General features: G+C 41.4%; 1 protein-coding gene across 2 annotated transcripts in view; it reads left to right on the top strand.

The window, feature by feature from the left end:
* Window positions 1–4,182: 4,182 nt before the first annotated feature.
* Window positions 4,183–19,118, top strand: part of TTBK2 (tau tubulin kinase 2) — a 104,828-nt gene continuing 89,892 nt past the window's right edge. For both annotated transcript variants that reach the window (XM_055716602.1, XM_055716601.1), the window contains exon 1: window positions 4,183–4,590. The gene's annotated coding sequence lies outside the window, so the exon portion shown is untranslated. The remainder of the gene's footprint in view (window positions 4,591–19,118) is intronic.

The raw sequence follows: 19,118 nt of genomic DNA, 5'->3' as shown, positions 1-19,118 counted from the left end.
GCTTCATCAGGTGATTTAATGCTTATTATTAAACTGAAGCTATATTAGATATGGAAGAACATATTTATAAGACTGGGAATTATTTTTCATACAAACTTGTATTGCCATGCATATGCCGTGCATATATCGGCACAACTAAATTTTTCTCTCTTGTTTTTGTTCACAGCTTTCTAGAGCAACTACTTGGTTATAATAAAGTTTGGTCAGGAATTTGGAATTTGGGGTAATTTCTGCATTAAGTTTGGATGCGTAGTGTTGATTGGGCTTCTCCTCCAACTTCAGAGTTGTCCTACAGTACTCTTCCTTTGTATCCTTGCAGTCTACAGCCACGTTAGACATTTAGGATTGAACTAAGACAAGACAGTCTGCTTTACTGATTTATTTTGCACCACCTGAGATACTTCACAACAAACACAGAGGTGTCCATTTGTAGCGGTTTACAGCTGTTGACTAACTTTGCTAAGTAACTTCATTTTCCCTCTAATTTGGAAGTAACAGACTAAAGTTTCTGCTGATACAATCATTTTGACTTCAGAAAAGTTAAACTAGAAGACAGTTGTTTCCAGGACTTGTTCTTCTCCATCCCAAGGTGAAATCCACCTCTTGGCAAGATCTGAACCTTTGCTAATGCAAATAATGATTTTCCCCTTCCTGTGATTGTAATAATTTATTTATAAAAGTAACATTTTTGGTATAATTTATGATAAAATGTTAACTTAATTTCAATGTGTTTCTCAGGAATAATGAAAGCAATGTAATTGTTTTAAGAAGAAATACCTAGGTATACTGTTTACATGCACAGACAAGTAAAATGTACTGATGAGAATTCACTTTCCAGAGAATATTCATAGTAGGAATAGACTCAGAGATCTGCAACAGATTGGAGTTAGAAGCTCCTCTTCTTTCCCCTTTTCTTTCTACATAAGTACTAGTAAACTAAAATTACTAGATTAATTCACAGCCACATCAGAGTTAAATGTTTAGCTGTGCTGTGCTTGAACATGAATATATATTCACTTGAATATGCTTGCAAGAGCTGTCTGGTTTTATAGGAGGACCTAGGATGCTCATTGTCATTCCATGGAGATTCACAGATGGCTCCTCACTCACATACATTTGATATAGATTCAAAGGCTGCACGATAAACTCTCATACAAAAAATACAGATACTTCAGAACATAGGAAACACCCTGCAGGGTCAGACCAGTTATCCACCTGGCCCTCTAGTCTGTCTCTAACGGCAGAAAGAGTAGATACTATTTAGAGGCACTTTTTACAGTTAATCCCCCTTTTACTCCCCCTGCATCCAAAACTTTTGTTAATGGGATGTTATGGAATACCAGATAATTACCACATAAAGCCAGATAGAGCAACAAAATAGAATTGGCTAAAAGATAAGATCAAGGTCACACTTATGCTGCAAAAAGCAGCACGTTTTTACATTGAGATACCCTATCAGAACAGGGTAAAACCTCCATAAAGGGCATAGGACAGTTTGTGGCTTAGGGCAACCTTTTCTATGCATCTAAGCTTAACTACCTGTACTACCACAAAAAAGCTAGAATAGCTTGATTCCATATTTACATAGAGATTTTAATGTTATGGAGTTTGTTTGTTTGTTTGTTTTGTTTTGATTTTTTTTTATTGTGGTGAAGATATTCTGCAAGTTTGCACTGACAGAGGAAACACTGGTATCTGTGATACTTACCGTCATCTTTGAACCAAAATAGAACAGAAAGCCCTGAAGAACCTTTTGGTATATTTCTGGAGCAGTGAATTAAAAAAGATTAGATCTTTTCTGTAAAGACCTCCTGCACTTATGTGGAAACAGATTTTCCTTTTGAGAAGACTCAGCTTTAGTTTATTTTTTTCCCTGCTTGACGTACTTGAGCCATTAAGGTTTTGTCTGCTTATGAAGAGTTCCTGGTAATTTGATAACTAACAGATCACTGTAACTTTTAAACTAACTGATGACGGAGGGAAAGGCTATTCAGTCTTTTAAAGCTTGCAGTGTGCAGGCTGACTTACAGTATGCTAAGAAGGAACGTAGTCATGATATGATTTCTGTGATATTGTGCATGACAATGTGGTTATATTAGAAAATGTATTAATTTGTGAAGTTACAAAGTGATAGGAGAAACTATGCCCCTTGGATTAGCAATGATAAACAGGTACACAGACAAACCAGATAAACAGGATATTTAAAGCCTTTCCATTCTTTTTAATTGATTCAGAAAATTTTCCTGAAGAATTGTACACCTCAGGCAATACATCAGTTATTTGGGGAACAATAAAGTAGTCTTCAAAGTTGGATTCATATTCATGAGCTCCCCGTTACATCTAACACACAATGAGTTTTGTTGGCATTAACATAAGAGGTGGTTAGGGCATTCATCTACCCACAATTATAGTTTGGGAGGAAAAATTATGTCTACTTTAGAGGGAATGTGAAAAATTATTTGTTTAGTGCATAAGAGTAGGTATAAGAAGCAGGCCTATCCTAGAATAATTGTCACTTTTGCAATGCCTTCAAGACAGATTTGGAAGAATAAGTAGCTCCAACAGAATATTTTCCATCTCAGAAACTGTGAATGTCTATTAATAGTAAGTAACTCGTAACTCCGTTTTGCAATTGGGGAAAAGATGTAGTACTGAAAAAAAAATGAAAAAGAAGAAAAAACCCTCCTCACCTATTTCAGTCGAGGTTGGTTCATTTCCATTGACAAAATGAACATTTCTTCATAATATAAGCTTTCTTATTAACTGTTTCAGCTGTTATTTGGGATATAGAACACACACATACACCCTCTATACACAGAAGAATATATGCTTATCACCAGTGTTTATCCACACCACAATGACTGGTGATCTGCTGCTTGAGGCAGTTCACTTTGTGAATGAAGGAGCATCTGGCTGAAGTTGACACTGAGCAAGTCACAACTGTTTGGGCTCACTTAGGTTCACAGCTCCCACTGCTGGGTAATTCCATTTGTAAATGACAAGCACTAAGATCTTCCTATTCATAAAGCAGCAGCAGTAGGAGATACTGTTTTCTAAATTTACTCTTTGACTCTGATCTCCTTGTGACGCATGAAGAAAGGGTTTACATTAGTCACACTAGCATCATCTTATCTGCCTGACAGCAGGGAAATAAGCGCCTCTTTTTTTTTTCTTTTTCTTTTTTTTTTAAGGAAACTTTGCATGAGGGGAGGATTGCGGTGTGTTTACTCACTTTGTATGAGCTGCTGCAAGCACAGCAAATCTGTCCATACCCCCTCATCACAGCACAGATCTTTCCTAGCTGCCATCTGCCAGACGACTCCAGCCTCTGGGCTAGCACCGTGGCCTACAAACGCCTACTGTCGCATGCTGTCGGCGGCCGTGCAACACGCTGGCTGGCACCCACCAAGGAGTGCCCGCTCCGTTGCCTGACGAAGCCTTCCCTTCGAAGGGGGCACTGGCCCCTGCGTGGGGTACATCGACCGCTTCCTAGTGCCGCGGCATGGGACCCGCTGGGCACAGCCCTGCTGTGCCATTAGGGCAGCGTTTGTCCCTGCAGGGCCCAGAAGTCCCTGAGGCGATTCGAGGGGCCGACCTCGCCCCCTCCTCCTCCGCGCCAGCCTCTTTCCTCAGCCCTCACGCCCCGCCGCGGCACGGTGGAGGCCGCAGGGCAGCGGCCTGGGCCCGCGAAGGTCTCGGGCATCCTCGAGGTGAGGGCTGCTTCGCCGATGAGGCCCGGGGACGGCCGAGGCCGGGCCGCTGAGGCCGAGGCCGGTGCTGCAAGGCGGACGCAGTTCGCCCCCGGACCTGAGCGGGCGCTGCGGTGGGGAGCAGCGTGCGGCGGGGAGCGCCGCGGGCCGGGCACGGTCCCCGCCACGGGCACGGCCCCCGCCACGGGCACGGCCCGCCGCCCCCTCACAGCTTCGGCGGGAAGCAGCGCGCGACGGGACTACAGCGCCCAGCGCGCACCTCGGCCCCGCGGCGGCGCGGGGGTGGCCGTGGCTGGCAGCGGGTCTCGGCGGCTCTCAACCAACCTCGCACACAGCGCCGTTTCCAGGTGCGCCCGCCTCCGCTGTCCTAATTGATGAGCCTGACAACCAATCAGCCGGGAGGAATCTCCGCGGCTGCCCAATCACCGCTCCGGAAAGGGGATGTGGGCAGCGTCCCGCAGGACAGCGAGCTTGGTGGCGTCGCGGCTGAGGACGGGCGAGAGCGGGGGAGGCGGCGCGGGGGAGCGCGGCCGGCACTGCCGCAGGGATGGCGGCGGCGGCCGCGAGGGGGTTAACCGCGCCGGAGAAGGCCGCGGGCCCCTCCGTGACCCCCTGAGCGTCCCCCTGCGCTGCGCGTACCCGTCGTCCCTCCCCGCGGGCAGGCCGGCGCCGTCCCGGCACCGCAGTCGCCATAGAGACCGCGCCGCACGCCATGGGGCGGAGGCTGAGCCGGAGGCTGGGCCGGGGGGCGCCGCTCTAGCCCCCGCCCCGCTCCGTGCAGACCATCCCCCGCGGCGGCCGGGGGCACCGGGCTCCGCAGGGACTCGCCGAGCCGCCGCCGCCCCGAGGAGCCGCCGCCGCCTCCTCGGCCCCGTTCCAGGTGAGGAGCCGCGGTGTTACGCGTCGGCCGTCGCCGTTACTCCTGCGCGCCCCGCGGCGCGGGCCCCGGCGGCCGGGCGAGGGTTCTCCCCGGGGAGCGCTGCGGCCGCTTCACGGGGGCGCGGCTCTGGGGCTTCGGTGGCCGAGCCTCTGCCGCCCGGCCGGGCGCGGCGGGGCTGCGTGGGGCCGCGTCGCGGTTTCGCTCCCCGCCGGAGAGGGAGTTCGCCGGGCGCGGGAGCTGCGGGGGCCCCGAGCGGGGCTTATTGCAGCGCGGGGAGCGCGGGCGGGACGGGGCGGCCCTCCCCGCCGAGTTAAGGTCAGCGGGTCCGGCGGGCTCTAGCAGCGGGCACCGCCGCCCCGGCCTCTACGGAGAATTCAAATTTATAGGCACGAGATCTTTTTTGTCCCTCCCACTTGCTGCAGGAAGGCAAGCGGTAGATATTTACGTGTTCCGATGGCGAAACGTCCCTGTTTTAAAATAGCTGCAGCTATATTTCCAGTCCTTAATTGCGGCATGCGTGTAACGGATGCATATGTGGGCAAGGCTGGATGGGGGCATCGGGCTGTCTGTCGTCTGGCGCTTTAAGTGCTGGAGCCATTAGCGGCAGTTGCATCAATATATGAATACAGATATGCCTGGCTAGGCCGCGGATGCACTCGCTACGGTGATAATAGTAAACATGTAAACTGCATGTGGAAGGAATTTCACAAGCATTTTTACACATACTTTTAGTTTGAAAAAAAAGGAAACGGGGAAATACCTTGTTCCTGAGTCTACAGATGATCTCTGGAGCTGCAGCTGCATCCTTGCACTTCTGTTGTCACTCCAGCAGAAGCGATGAGAGGACAAAGATGGGTATGAGGTTTCTGACCTCTGGTGTCAGCCAGAGCTGTTGAGAACAACTGCTAGTGTGAACGGGGGCGGATTTGCAAATAATAATATTAGCGTGTTGTCCTCGGGAGAGGGGGACATGGACACAAAGGGAAGACCCCTGACTATAGCACAGCCTTTTGAGAATTTTCTACTGTATTTATAATCAAGACTATAGGAAATGAGCTATAAAATAGGTTGTAGTGGCTTTCTTAGTTAGACTGTATGTGCAGAACCAGTTGAATTTCAAGTTTAAATGTTCAGAATTAGTAAGCTATATTGAGAGGATGGTTGAGAGCCCTGAAATAAACCATACTCTATTTATTTTAAAATAATGTTACCCTCAGAGTGAGTGATTAGTTTCCATGTTGTGGCTCTGGAAAAAACGAGCAGCTTTTAAATATATTCTGCGTAGTTAATGCTGTACCTCTGTTGAACACATGCTATGCTTGTGTTATGCTTGGTTACGTTAGTTGTTGTAACGGCGAAAACAGAAGATTCGAGCTTATTTTGCTGGTCTTGTTTGATTTTTGTAGTTTTTTTTGGAGGGATCTTAACAATGTGAACTCACGGTACAAAGATACCTGACATTTTAATTCTGTGTTAAATTGCACAGAATACTTCATTGATGATGATTCCTTTGTTTTATGGTGCAAATTACACTTAAAGTATTAAGAGTTTTTTAACTTCTTAAACCAGAAGTATGCCTATTAGCATACTTGTTTGGCTTGTCAAAAAATTGTATATAGGAAAGTTTGACTACAGTAGTATGGATATTCATTGGTCAAAAGTTATTTTGAAAATAGTGCATCAAGATACCATAGTTCAAAAATGTGAAGATGGTACCTATTATCTCTGACAGATACTTTGTTCTTTTCTGATATATTTCCGATGTACCATTATGCTCATCAAGTTCAGCATTTTTTTAGACTTCTTGTTTTGGAAATGATGGGGTTAGAATGAGAAGAGCGAATTGAGCAACCGGAATATTGTGATGTTGCTCAGATGTAGTGTAGTCACTGTACTGCTGCTGCGTGCTGCAGGCTCTGTTACCTCTAACATCACAAATTCCAGAGAGGTTGTTCCAGTGTGACTGATCAAATCAAGAAGGATTTTTGAATGTGACAAAAGAGGGAGATGAGCAGAGTTTTTTAGCAGTTCTAGATATGAGTACAGAAGGTTAAACATTTGCTTAGTGTATGGAGTTGCACTATATGGTATATTAATATACTACTGTGTTTTCTGTGTTAGCTAAGATTTGTTTATCTAGTGGGAATGAATTGATACTTTACAACAGGAGGGTGACAGTTTCTGTGTATTCTTCCTGTGTGTTGCGTTGTCTCTTTACCCTGCTCTGGGAAAGCACTACACAAAGCCTTTGTGTTTGACTAGAGGGGAGGAGAAACAGCTGCCTTTTCAGTACAAGACACCAGGATCGTGGTCTCACAGGGATGTGTTGTATGTGGACCAGCCACTGTCCTTCCTCCCTCATTCTGTTAAAACACTCTTTCCTCATGACAGAGAAACCTGAGCTTTGTTTGATCGATCTCAGGAGAGCAGTGTGTTGCGTCATGGATCTGGCAGATCAGTCTGATGGACCAATTGTTAAAAGTATTGATGGGCAAGAATTAAGACGTGCAAAATTGACTAAATGCAAGGTGTATGTTAAGGAATCCCAGAGCTACAGATCATGTGTGTTTAAAAGTTACTTAGTATCAACTTGATTTCTTGTCAGTGATTGGGCTGAAAGGAACTCGTTCAAATGGGTAATCTTTTATTTGTTTTTTTCTTTTAACTGTTTAGTATCTAGACTACTTAAAAGGGAATTAAACATGTTAACTTTAAGAAGAGGAAATAAAAATGGATGAGAGAGTATAATTAAACAGAGCAGTTTCATTTTGTTTGTTTCCATAGAGAGTACTGTATTCGGTGTCACACAGTGGTAGAATAAAAGTTAACTTCCTTCTCTATGTTGGAAACATTGAATACTATGTAGTGTGGCTTTTAGTAACTGTATCTTATATGTTCTTTCAGAATTACTTCTATGAAAATATCATCCCATCTTTTACTTATTCTTTAAAAAGACATCATATTTACTAATTTTAAAGTTTGTTTTTTTTCTTTCCTTTTTTTTCCCTCTCTGTTTTTCTTCCCCTTCGGTGCTAGATGTTAAGTAGTATGCTTTTCAGGGAATCCAGTAACTTGGGTTTATTTTTAAGCTGCTTATGAAATTGAAGTGCCATTCTTAGCAGTTTAAATTTATAGTCTTTTTTTTTTCTTTTTCCTTCCTGTATTAGCTTAAGGTCACTAATCTTGAAACCTAAGTAGTGGAAAATTTAAACAATAAAATCTTATCTTTTGACACTTCACCTCTTGATCTTGTTGAGTACCTTTTTCCCATTTTTGAGATGTTGTGCAAGTCATAACTTTCAATAACTTATTATTTAAATTTGGTTTTCAGTTAATGGAGACAAATCTTTGAAAACCTTGAGGAATTTCTGGGGAGAAGGGAAAGACTGTATTTGAGAGCAGAGAGGGAAAGGAGGGGAAACTGGGAAACCGAATAAGTCTGTAGTATTTTTCGCAAAACTGTATCTGTTTAAGAATTCAAAAATGTGTTCATTGTTATGTTCAGGCATGTTTTTCTGTGGTTCTTGTGCTACATGGTTGAGAGCAATTCTGTGATGAAAAGCATCGCTGGAATGCTGTTTCATTCTGTTGTTTCGTCTCTGAAGATATTGATCAATTATTGAGAATTAGGTTATTTGCGTTGATGATGAACTCCATCTGGTAATTCTTACTTTCAGAGAAATGTGTATGTTGCTTATCCTTGTGTTTGAGTGCAAGAGAAGCTTCTGGGCAGCTGGAAGAGTTGAAGGCTCGCTGGGTTTTTATGGATGGCACTTCTCTCACAACTGAAGCTACACAAAAATTGTATTGTGTGTTAATGCACTTGTTCCACTGGACTTACCCACAGTTACAGTTAGGAAAGATCTTGCCTTTCAGACTTTGCATCTTTTCAGTACTTGGGAACTGTCTCCAGTCAGCAACTGCTTACTGATTCTGAAAGAGGGGGTGTGTTCTGCTCTCGATCACTTCCCAGATAATTCTCAGATAGCATTTATTGCTTCTGTCATGCAGTCTCTTAGGATATTAACATTTTGTGAGGGTTTTAGCAACACTTATTTGAAACATTGTTCTTCAGCAGCGTAGTAAGAATGAGATTGCTTTGTTGTGTGGTGTATCAGCAGGATGTGTCTTGTTGCAGCTGTTTACTGCTATTGTAATGCTTCAAATGCTACTCTTGGTGAGCATTATGACTTCAGAGCAAATTAAGTATGTCTGTTTAGCTTCACGCTGTTGAAGTATTTAAAAAAGGGGGACAATGATCTATAAATAGAGCATTCTTTTCAGCATCAAACAGGTGACTTTTTAGCATGTACTTGTATTGTTGTTTTGTTTTATATAATGCTATATTGAGTTATTTACTGTCTGAAATAAATATTTTCCTGGCTTTCCATTTGTCAGCTTCCTGACTTAAACAGATCCAAAAGGGGCATTATCAACTGGTTGAAATTGTATTAGGTGAGGAATGACTGTGCTACTCCTGAAGTTTTGTTGAATTCCCTGCCTTCGTATGTGACACTTTAATTTTCTGTTTCCAGTAGTCTATAAAATCAAAGTATAATTCCCTAAGTTGAGTCAGCTTAGAACAAATTGGCATGTCATAATCTGAGAGCTGAAGGAGAGGAGGAATTTATATTGGATCATGATTCTTTTTCTGCATAAAGTGTATTTGCTGTTTCATCAGGCTCTAGAGATTACTGTGATAATCATGATCATATTGGTGAAATGATAGTTTTACAGCTTTGAGCAAGATGGTGTTTCCAGTGGGGAAACCTGTTGAAGAGTTTGCCTGGATGGAGAAAAATCATGAAAGAATCAGAAGACAGAGCAGTGTGAAGAAAGTATTTATTGCCCTGCAGGAGAAATGTGCTAGCTAGCCTAGTCAGTTCTCGTCTTGACTAGGCAAGAACTAAGAAATCAATGCTGAAGCTGAGGAGCAAGCCGTGAGCCTCCCACAGTAAAGCAAATGCATGCAGGAAGGAAGCTCCATTATTGACTGCCTGGTGCTGGCTGTCATTTATTTGTAGGTATACATACATATAATTGTATTTTTCACGTGTTAGCTCCTGCGGATGAAATTGCACATTATTGTTGAACCAGTCTAAGAGCTAGCTGCTGTTTATAAGCAGAAGATGATATCCTCCGCCTGTGCCTTTTCTAGTGTCCATTGATCTCTGAGCTACTGTGATTCAGCTTGCTAATTTGACAGAGAATGATTTTAAGAAGGGAGTTGTTTATACTGCTTTTTTGTTGAGATAGGTTTATAACTCTTCCTAGGTCATGCTGTTGTGTGTAACTTCACCCTGAATGTCCAGCTGAGATCTAGTCATAACCAGATCTTTCTATTACTGTAGCCTGGGTGCTCAGCTGATAGGTCTTTCTGCCCTATCGTCAGCTTAGGGAAGAAGAAAGAGGAAGAGGAACATCTTATCTGAAGGACTGCTTTGAGGCCATGTTGCACTACTTTCTCTGTTGATTTGAAGGAAGTTCAGCTAGATGCTAAAATTCAGCCTGGACATTTTGCCCTGTTGTCCATACTGGGTGTATGTGTTTCATAAGTTTTGAGCCTCAGATACCTTGATCATGTGGCCGTACTTCTTCTGTACATATCTCCAAAGGCTGGACCAACCTTTCCTTGATGAGTCAATTTTCCCTTGACCTCCCTCTGCAATTAGGGAGCAACTGTACTTTGCTTGATTTGTGGGAGTTTGTAGGTAATACTTCAATTCTATTGTTGAGAACATGTATCGCCATGTAACGGCTCCCTGATTTTTTTTTTTTTTTTTTTTTTTCCCTGGAGTGGTGATCTGGACAGAATTGATTTACGGTCTGAGTGAGGACCAGGGCCTGCCATACAAGTAGCCCTGCAGTAGATATTGCTCATATTTGGTGTTGACATGTTATAATGTACTCTTATATTCCTTGCTCTGGAAGAGGTAGAAGCTGGAATCTTGTTCTTAATAAAGAAGAATACAGTTATTACTACTCTTACCTGTATTATTACTATTCTAGTTCCTTGTATTAATAAAACAAAAGTGTACACAGATTTCACCCATATCATTGTTTCCTGTTTCTCAATAGAAACCTCATAACCCCACTTGCCATATGTTTGCATATCCAGCATGTTCTCTTATAGAGTAGAAATTAATTTTTGTTCAAATAATAATTTCAAAATGAAAAAGTATCTCACCACAGTTTAGAATTGAATATCCTTAAAACAAAGGTAATGGCTGTCAGTGTATTTAAAAAAAAAAAGGAAAACAAAAAAAAACCAAACCCAAACCCTTATAACTTTTGTTGATGGAATTGGGTTTCTTATAAGTACATTCAAGAACCTATCAAGTACTGCTATTATTTTAGTGTTATTGCACTTTTGCCATTATGGTGTCATGTGTTACTGTTTCCATATCTACAAAATTAAATCTGCGCTCAATGTGAAGTAAAATTTAATCTAGTTTTAGACATTTTATTTGTATAGATCAAGCATTTAAATATTCAATATATACAAATATAGCAGGTTATATGTAAAAAATACAACCAGGATTATTTTTAAAGCCCAAGCTTTAATTCTGACAGATTTGGTATTGAATATCTTTATTTACACACAGTAGGTATTTCTTAAAACATGATACCAACGTAGTACTTTTTTTATTATTTAAGTAAGGATGAAATGAAAGGCTGTAATGGGTTTTGGGAAACTTTGCTGTTGTGTTCTTAGGAATAATTTTGTGTTTGGCAGATAGCTAAAATTTGAGCTTGCACTGTTAGCTGCTTTTGTGTGTAATAAATTCACATAACTTTTGAGAGTCTCTTGATCCCCATGTTTGTAATACTTAAACTTGCTGATTCTTATGCCTCATCATTTTTATATATACATTTATGTATATCACTATATATATATTATGTCAATATATACATTTATATATATCACTTTATATATAAAAGGCCACGCTTTATTTTTTCAGCTGATTGCTGGACTGTTGAAAAGTACTTTTGTGGATTTAGGACAGTCTCAGCATACTAAATTTGCCTGGGATAATTATATTTTCATAATGAAATATACTCGTATAGTTAATTTTCAAAGATAAAATACTCATCACTTATCTCAGCCTGACTGCTTTAAGACCAAGGGAGCTCTGGTGGTTATTGAGGCTAACTTCATGCGTAACACCAGCTTCCCTAGGACTTCTCTGAATTATGTGTGCTAACAGTAGTTGAATAAGATCATATAATTAAGAATTTCAGTAATGCAGAATTCAGTGAAATATTTCGTGAAGTATTCTGATGGAATATCTCTATTGACTAAAATTAAAGACCATGAAGATCTTTTTATGTTTGTAAGTAATCTAAAGGTTCAGCCTTTTACCAGTATGATTTTGTATGTCAGAATGAAGATCTTTTGTAATTTCTTAGTCTAAAGCCGTTTTTAATAGATAATCTGGAGGAATTGAGCTTCATAATTTTGACACTAAATACATAGACTCTGGTATTTTAATATTTTGTTCTTCTGCATCGTTTTGCTTTTTCTTGAAATGTGAACACCGGAACTGGATATAATATTCCAACAGCAATCCTACAATGAGCAGATAGAGAGGTATTACGCTCTCCCATAGAACTTATTTCCCTGCTCATCTGTAGTTGGTATAGCCTTAGCGCCGCATCAGATGCATTTATCAAAAGTGGCTGATCATCTGTAATGTGTTAGGTGATGTTTCCATTTATTCCTTGCTCCTTGATGTATATTCTCTTCTTTTATCTGAGTTGGAACTTGTGTAGCTTGGTTGCAGTCCGACAGCTGATGAAGTTGGTGCTACACCACTTCCTGATCTCAGTATCAACTACAAAATTGATTTTTGTTTCCTCCCTAGTAAAAAACCTTTCAGGATAAAGTCAGAAATTATTCTTATGGGACTAATTAGAGAAATATTGGTTCAGTTGAATTGCAGTTATATTTTGGGACCTATTATTTAATGTGTGATCTGTTGATTTTCTGCTATTTTAGTTTCTTAAAAACAGACCATGCTGTGTGGTGCAAACTTAGATGTCTTCCAGAAGTGTAAGTGCCGTAGTAACTGTTACGTTTACAAGTTTGGCCTATAACGTAGCCAGAAAAAGTTACTTTGACAAGGAGGGGAACTTGGTTGAATGGCAGTAATTATATTGTCTTCCTTTTAATTCTTTAATACTCGAGTCCTCTGTTTTGCCTGGCATGTGTATCAAGCGGATGGCCCATAGTTGCCAAAGGAATTTTAATGTTTGGAAAGGATAAATAACATTAACTGTCTTCTGGAGTCGTCTGTGTTGGAGGAATTTGTGGGAATCCGCAACGATAAATCGGAAGTCTCCTTGAATATCCCTAGGACAACAAAGGATATTCAAGCGCCAGTCCAGCTTAGCAGCATCTGACTGATACTGGTCGCGGGAGCACAAGATGCATCGTCACCGCCACCCGTTTCCCCGGCCCGGGGCTGGGCGGGGCGGCGGCAGCGGCGGCGCTGAGCTAGCCAGGGTGCTGACCGGCCCGCCCGCCTTGGGCCCGGGGGGGGGGGGAGGGCGGCAGCCTTGGCCCCGGGGAGGGGGCCCGCGCACCAGGCAAGTAGGGAACGACTTCGTTACAAAAGAAAGGGTGCTGCGAATGTAGCATCTGGTTTATACATATCGTTATGTCCTGGGGCTTGCGCAGGAAATCTTTACGCCGTTGCTGGCTGTACCAGAAGAAGATGCTACTGTGAAAGAAGTTTTCCGGGAATCGCAGCTCCGGGCTTTTTAATAGCCCCAGTCATGCTAAACTCGTTGTCATCACCAGCAGGTTCCTTGTCATCCAAATTATGTCAAATGTATCTACACCATCCCTGAGCAAGAGATACAAACTTTTCCAATGCACTTCCAAAAAGTTTCACTATGAAGTGTAACTTTACCAATCGCTGTACATCACAGCAAACTTCCAGGCAGTGTCTAAAGGGCAAACCCATTAATCTGCCTGTAGCTCAACAATTTTCACAAAACACCTGTTTCGTCATCTCAGCTCTGGCCTGAAGATGAACATGGAAAATAACACTAACATCTATAAATAACTTCCAGTGTATTACAGATGATAGTTTCAATTTTTCCCTCCACATCCCACTAATTGCTGTCTTCTGTCTTCTTCCCCACATCACTCTTTTATTTCTTATGTACTTTAAAGATGATTAGTGATAGGACCATTTTTAATTATTATTAGACAGAAACCCCCTTGTTTTATTAAATCACTTTTACAAATGCCTTACCCCATTTACCAAGCATTAGGGCATGTTCATTTGCATTTATATGTAGCTATGTCACCAAATTTGCAACAGTTTTATGTAAGTAGGTATGGTTAATAACATGAATCTTCATTGACACAATTAGGAAGTTCTGTATTCCCGTAAAGTATATAATGGTGTATTTGGAATGTACACATAATATATATGTAAATGATGTAAACACATGTATGTATAATGTAAAATTACATGTGTGGGGTGTGTATGTGTGTATATATATATATGTATGTTATGGAATATTCTTTATTGCAAAGTATGTTAGTTTAGTGGTATGATTCCCTGCATTAGTTTTTGGCTTGATGCAGATATACCTCAGTTGATGCAGAGCTGAAGCTGCTAGGCTTTGGTGACCTCATTAGCAGTTATGAGGAAGTAGTTACAAGAACTGGGAGAGAAGCAAGACGAGGGAGTGCCACAGTGCTAGAAGGTGTTTTGAACATCTGGCATCTTCCTCTTCCTCCCCTTTTCCGACCAATTTAGTTTGCTTCAGGCCTTTCCTGGTGAAAGGTTTGGATGCCTTTCTGCTGTGAGGACTCCATGGCTCTCAGGCGAGAGCCTGCACTTCTTGAGATGGCTTCTGTTCTGTGTAGTGCAAAGCAATCAGAATAAGTAAGGGAACTCGCGGGAGGCAGCTATAGATGGATTAAAAAAAAAGGGGAAAAAATAGAGGATTCATTTATTTTTATTTATTTAGTCTTTGTGTGTGCAAATTGGATTGTGTAGTCTCTAAACTTGGCAATGGAAAATAATGTCTATGAATTTTTTGTTTGGAATCCATGACATATTTTGGTAAGTTTCGTAAGTTTTGATAAGCTTCATTTCTTATGTGTGACCATATGCCTGGCAATTTTATTTGACACAAAAAAGTAATCTCTAGTTAGTTGATTTAACTACTTTCCTTTTTTTGACAGTATGACTATTACTTTATCCATGGGTGCTTTTTTTATTTCCTTAAAAGTAAGATGTAAGCCTCTTGAATCCTTTTTTGATTTCACAGCTTTAAAATTGTTACAGAACAATTGTTAGTCGTTATTGAACTCCTATTGCTAGCTACCAGACTGAAGCAAAGGTACTGGACTGAAGCAATTTAAAAACACTTTTAACACTGCAACACTGCAACCTTCAACACTTAAGTAAAACTTCTGAAAATGCACCTGAGACTTGCATCTCTTCTGCTGTTGTTTCTATCACCAGCTATCTCAGCTCAGCAAGCTTTCCAGGGATAGGTTTTTCTTTTGTCAGGCTTGACAACTGATAATGACCAACAGATAGATTAAAAAGCATACTTTTGCATGTATTTTTCCCTGCGCTGTAGGATCTTGTAGGATTTTAAATATTTAATAGTGTGGTTTTAAAGCCTAGTCCTCTTGAGGGAGGAAATTCTGTGTCAGCTAAAGTGTGTGATCCTTTCTCTAGCAAAGATGTAGAAATCTTCGTACCATTCTTTCTTTTATGCAGGTAGTACCAGATCAAACCTAGGTGTAACTGGGCTGAATGTAATTAGGAAAATAAAAAGTCTTAATCCAGTGGTAAGAATTGAACCGAAAAAGCCTGCATGGTATTGCATGTAATCAAGATTTGCCTCTTTGTGTTTCCTGTGAGAAAGGCAGCAAAGATGAGAATTTAGCTAAAGTTCAGAGATTCCTTATGAAATTACATTAGAGAATATCCAACAAAAAACATTTAAAAAAAATGAAAAGAATATTAAGGGGTGTGAATGTTGTATCAAGTGGCAAAGAATTTATATGAATCCTTGTCCCCTTTTTCATCAGTTTAACGGATTTATGGAAGGACAGTCATATGACTTCCCAGTTGTTTTACAGCAGTTGTTTATGGCTGTTCATGAGAGACAGATTTTTTTTAATATTTTTTTTTTTTTTTTTTTTGCTAAATGAAACACAGTATTGAAAGTTCCCTGAAGTAACCTAAAGTAGATATGAAAATCACAGTAGTTGTGGCTGTTTATACCCTTGCTTCTCTTGATGCTCAGACCTCTTTAGCAGCCTGAAACTTTTTGGTGTCACCTATATAAAAATTACTGTCATATGTTTTGCTGCTGCCAGAAGTAATAACCGGTTTTTAAATGCAAATTTTCAAACTGTAGCATTGCTGTACCTGGCTTGTCAGTGCATTCTGTGAATTTTAATTGTTAAAAATCTTAACCTTTGTGTTTGCACCAGCTTTATTAAGAGAAAGCCTTGAGGTTATGAGATATGTATTAATGTGTTGGTTGTCTGTATCCAAGTTACAGAATTATTCGAGTGTAATGATCAGAGGCATTTCCAAGTATTTTATAAAGCCAGATGCAGAGAAGGAAACCTATTCCTTGTCAAATCAGTATCTTTGATCAATCAGTTATAGTGTGTTTTTTTATCAAATTAAAGTTGTGTAACAAAGTGACATGGTAAAATGATAACAGCAGAGATAATGGCATTAGGATTGGCATGGATGCATTTGGTGTGACATCTTTGGCATCTGTAGGATAAAGTAATGGAAAAATTACAAGTAATGTGTGAACTCATAGGTAAGACAGATTTGCTGCTTCCATCTGATCAATGTGTGGAAGTCGTCAATGATCCTTATGGCTCTGGAGGTTCATCTGCCCGTGATCACCACTATTGAATCACACCATGCTTTAAAGTTCTACTAGCTCAGTTCTGTGCATGCATGACTCCCTATTCATTAAGAAGTGTTAAGACCTGTTGAGAAAAATCATTGAGTAGGTGAGTAGGTTAGGCATTTAAAAAAAGAAAAAACAAACAACAAACAAAATTTGATTGTGATGTGATTAGGATTTATACAGAAGACTCAGACTGTATGTTTTTAGTGTATTTTGTATTAAAATTATTTTGCAGATTCTGCAAGTTTTTTCTGGTTGTTAAGATGGTTCTAAATAATTGAATTAACAATAACAAAAAGTTATTTTGGCATAACTTTTGTCTCTGGGACAAAAAACTTATTAGAGTGCATTGCATAAAGGCTTTTAGCTAGACTGGAGAGGAGAAAAATAAATTATTGACAATAGTCATCAGAATCGTTTTACTTGGAAAAGACCTTTAAGATCATTGCTTCCAACCGTTAACCCAGGATTGCAAAGTCCACTACTGAACCATGCCTCTAAGCGCCACATCTACAAATCTCTTAAAATATGTCCCAGGATGGTGATTAAACCACTTCCCTGGGCAGCCTGTTCCAGTGCTTGACAACCCTTTTGGTGAAGAAATTTTCCCTAATATCCCATCTAAACCTCTCCTACTGCAACTTGAAGCTGTTTCCTCTTGTCCTGTCACTTGTTATCTGGGAGAAGAGACCTGCCCCCATCTGCCTACAGCCTCCTGTCAGGGAGCTGCAGAGAGTGATAAGGTCCTGCCTGAGCCCCCTTTTCTCCAGAATAAAAAAACCCAGTTCCCTCAGCCGCTCCTCACAAGACTTGTGCTCCAGACCCTTCACCAGCTCCGTTGCCCTTCTCTGGACACACTCCAGCACCTCAATGTCCCTCTTGCCGTGAGGGGCCCAAAACTCAACACAGTGTTCAAGGTGCAGCCCCACCAGTGCCCAGTACAGGGGGACAATCACTCCCCTTGCCCTGCTGGCCACACTGCTTTGGACACAAGCCAGGATGCTGTTGGGTTCTTGGCCACCTGGGCACACTGCTGGCCCACGTTCAGCCGGCCGTCAGCCAGCACCCCCAGGCCCTTTTCCCCCAGGCACTTTCCAGCCGCTCTGCCCCCAGCCCGTAGCGCTGTGTGGGGCTGCTGTGACCCACGTGCAGGACCCGGCACTGAGCCTTGTTGAACCTGGTACAACCGGCCTCGGCCCACGGGTCCAGCCTGCCCGGATGCCCCTGCAGAGCCTGCCTGCCCTCCAGCAGCTCAACACTCCCCCCAGCTCGGTGTCACCTGCAAACTGGCTGAGGGTGCACTCGATCCCCTCGTCCAGATCGTCGATAAAGATACTAAACAGAGCTGGCCCCAGCACTGAGCCCTGGGGAACACCACTTGTGACCGGGCACCAGCTGGGTGTAACTCCATCCACCACCACTCCTTGGGCTCAGCCAGCCGGCTAAGTTAACCTGTGCTATTACTTTACATGTAGGTACTTTAACACTGCCACCTTGAAAACAATTCTATCCATTCACCCTCTCTCTTGATAAAAGGATTTGTATTGCCACTTAGTGATTTAGATCAGGCAACTGAGCTAGCTTAAAAACTACTTTTCTGAAAGGGTTAGTATTTTATGTTCCTTTAGGCCAGTTCATTGTGTAGTCTGGAGTGTTAAGGATGAGTTTTTAATGTGATGGATGAATTTACTCAGTGAAGTGCACTACTGGACCTGTTACTGAGGATTAAAGAAGAACTGGTCACACATGTGAAGGCTGATGGCAGCCTTGACTGCTAAGATCATGAGACACACGGTGTAAGACCAAAGGGAAGTGAGGAAAGTGAGAAGCAGCATAGGGACATTAGTCTTGAGAAGAGCAGACTTTGTCTTATTCAGAGAATGAACGGGTGAGATCCTGTGGCAGGCTGCTCTGAAGTTTACAAGAGCTGACGATATTTTTCTACGATTATGTTGGTAGAATAGAATTGGCAAAAGATGTTCTCCTATGGACTGTCAGTAATATCAGTCTGTTTTGTGAAACGAATCACCAGTTTTAGAAAAGTTTAAAAAACCTACATGTCTGCTGCCAAAATACGAATTGGACTCTGTCATGTGCTGTAAATTGCAAGTGCATCCTAAATAGGAAAATTTTTTAAAAGTACTTTCTAAACTGATTCTAACTTTTTTATTAATCAAAAGAGCTGTTGCAATTCAAGTAGCAATACTTAGCTGTGATATCATTCGAGTATGATTATATGATGATAAGTGATTTTGATAACACTGTACATTTTAATGTTTGAAAGTCTTTTGCTATAATAGCATATTCTATGAATAGCCTTAACTTTTTTTCTATAGCAGTGAGTATTACTGAAAACTTTACATTGTTACCACATAGGATTATAGCAAAAGCAGTATTATAACTGTTTGGTATTTATGTAAGAATGTAAGTGCGGTCTTAACCATCAAAACACAATGAACATTAATTAATTGTCACCAAAACTGAGGTGTGTTTAATAGCCTATGAATGGTTTGATCTCTGCTATAGTTAAAATTGCTTTAAATGCCACACTACACTGTGACTGCTCCAAGCCATTTTTCCTTTCATCTTTTTTGTGTAAGTTAACATTTATA

The sequence above is a fragment of the Falco cherrug genome, chromosome 7, assembly GCF_023634085.1.
Source record: "Falco cherrug isolate bFalChe1 chromosome 7, bFalChe1.pri, whole genome shotgun sequence".
Classification (NCBI taxonomy): domain Eukaryota; kingdom Metazoa; phylum Chordata; class Aves; order Falconiformes; family Falconidae; genus Falco; species Falco cherrug.
This window is presented reverse-complemented; position numbering and strand designations above follow the sequence as displayed.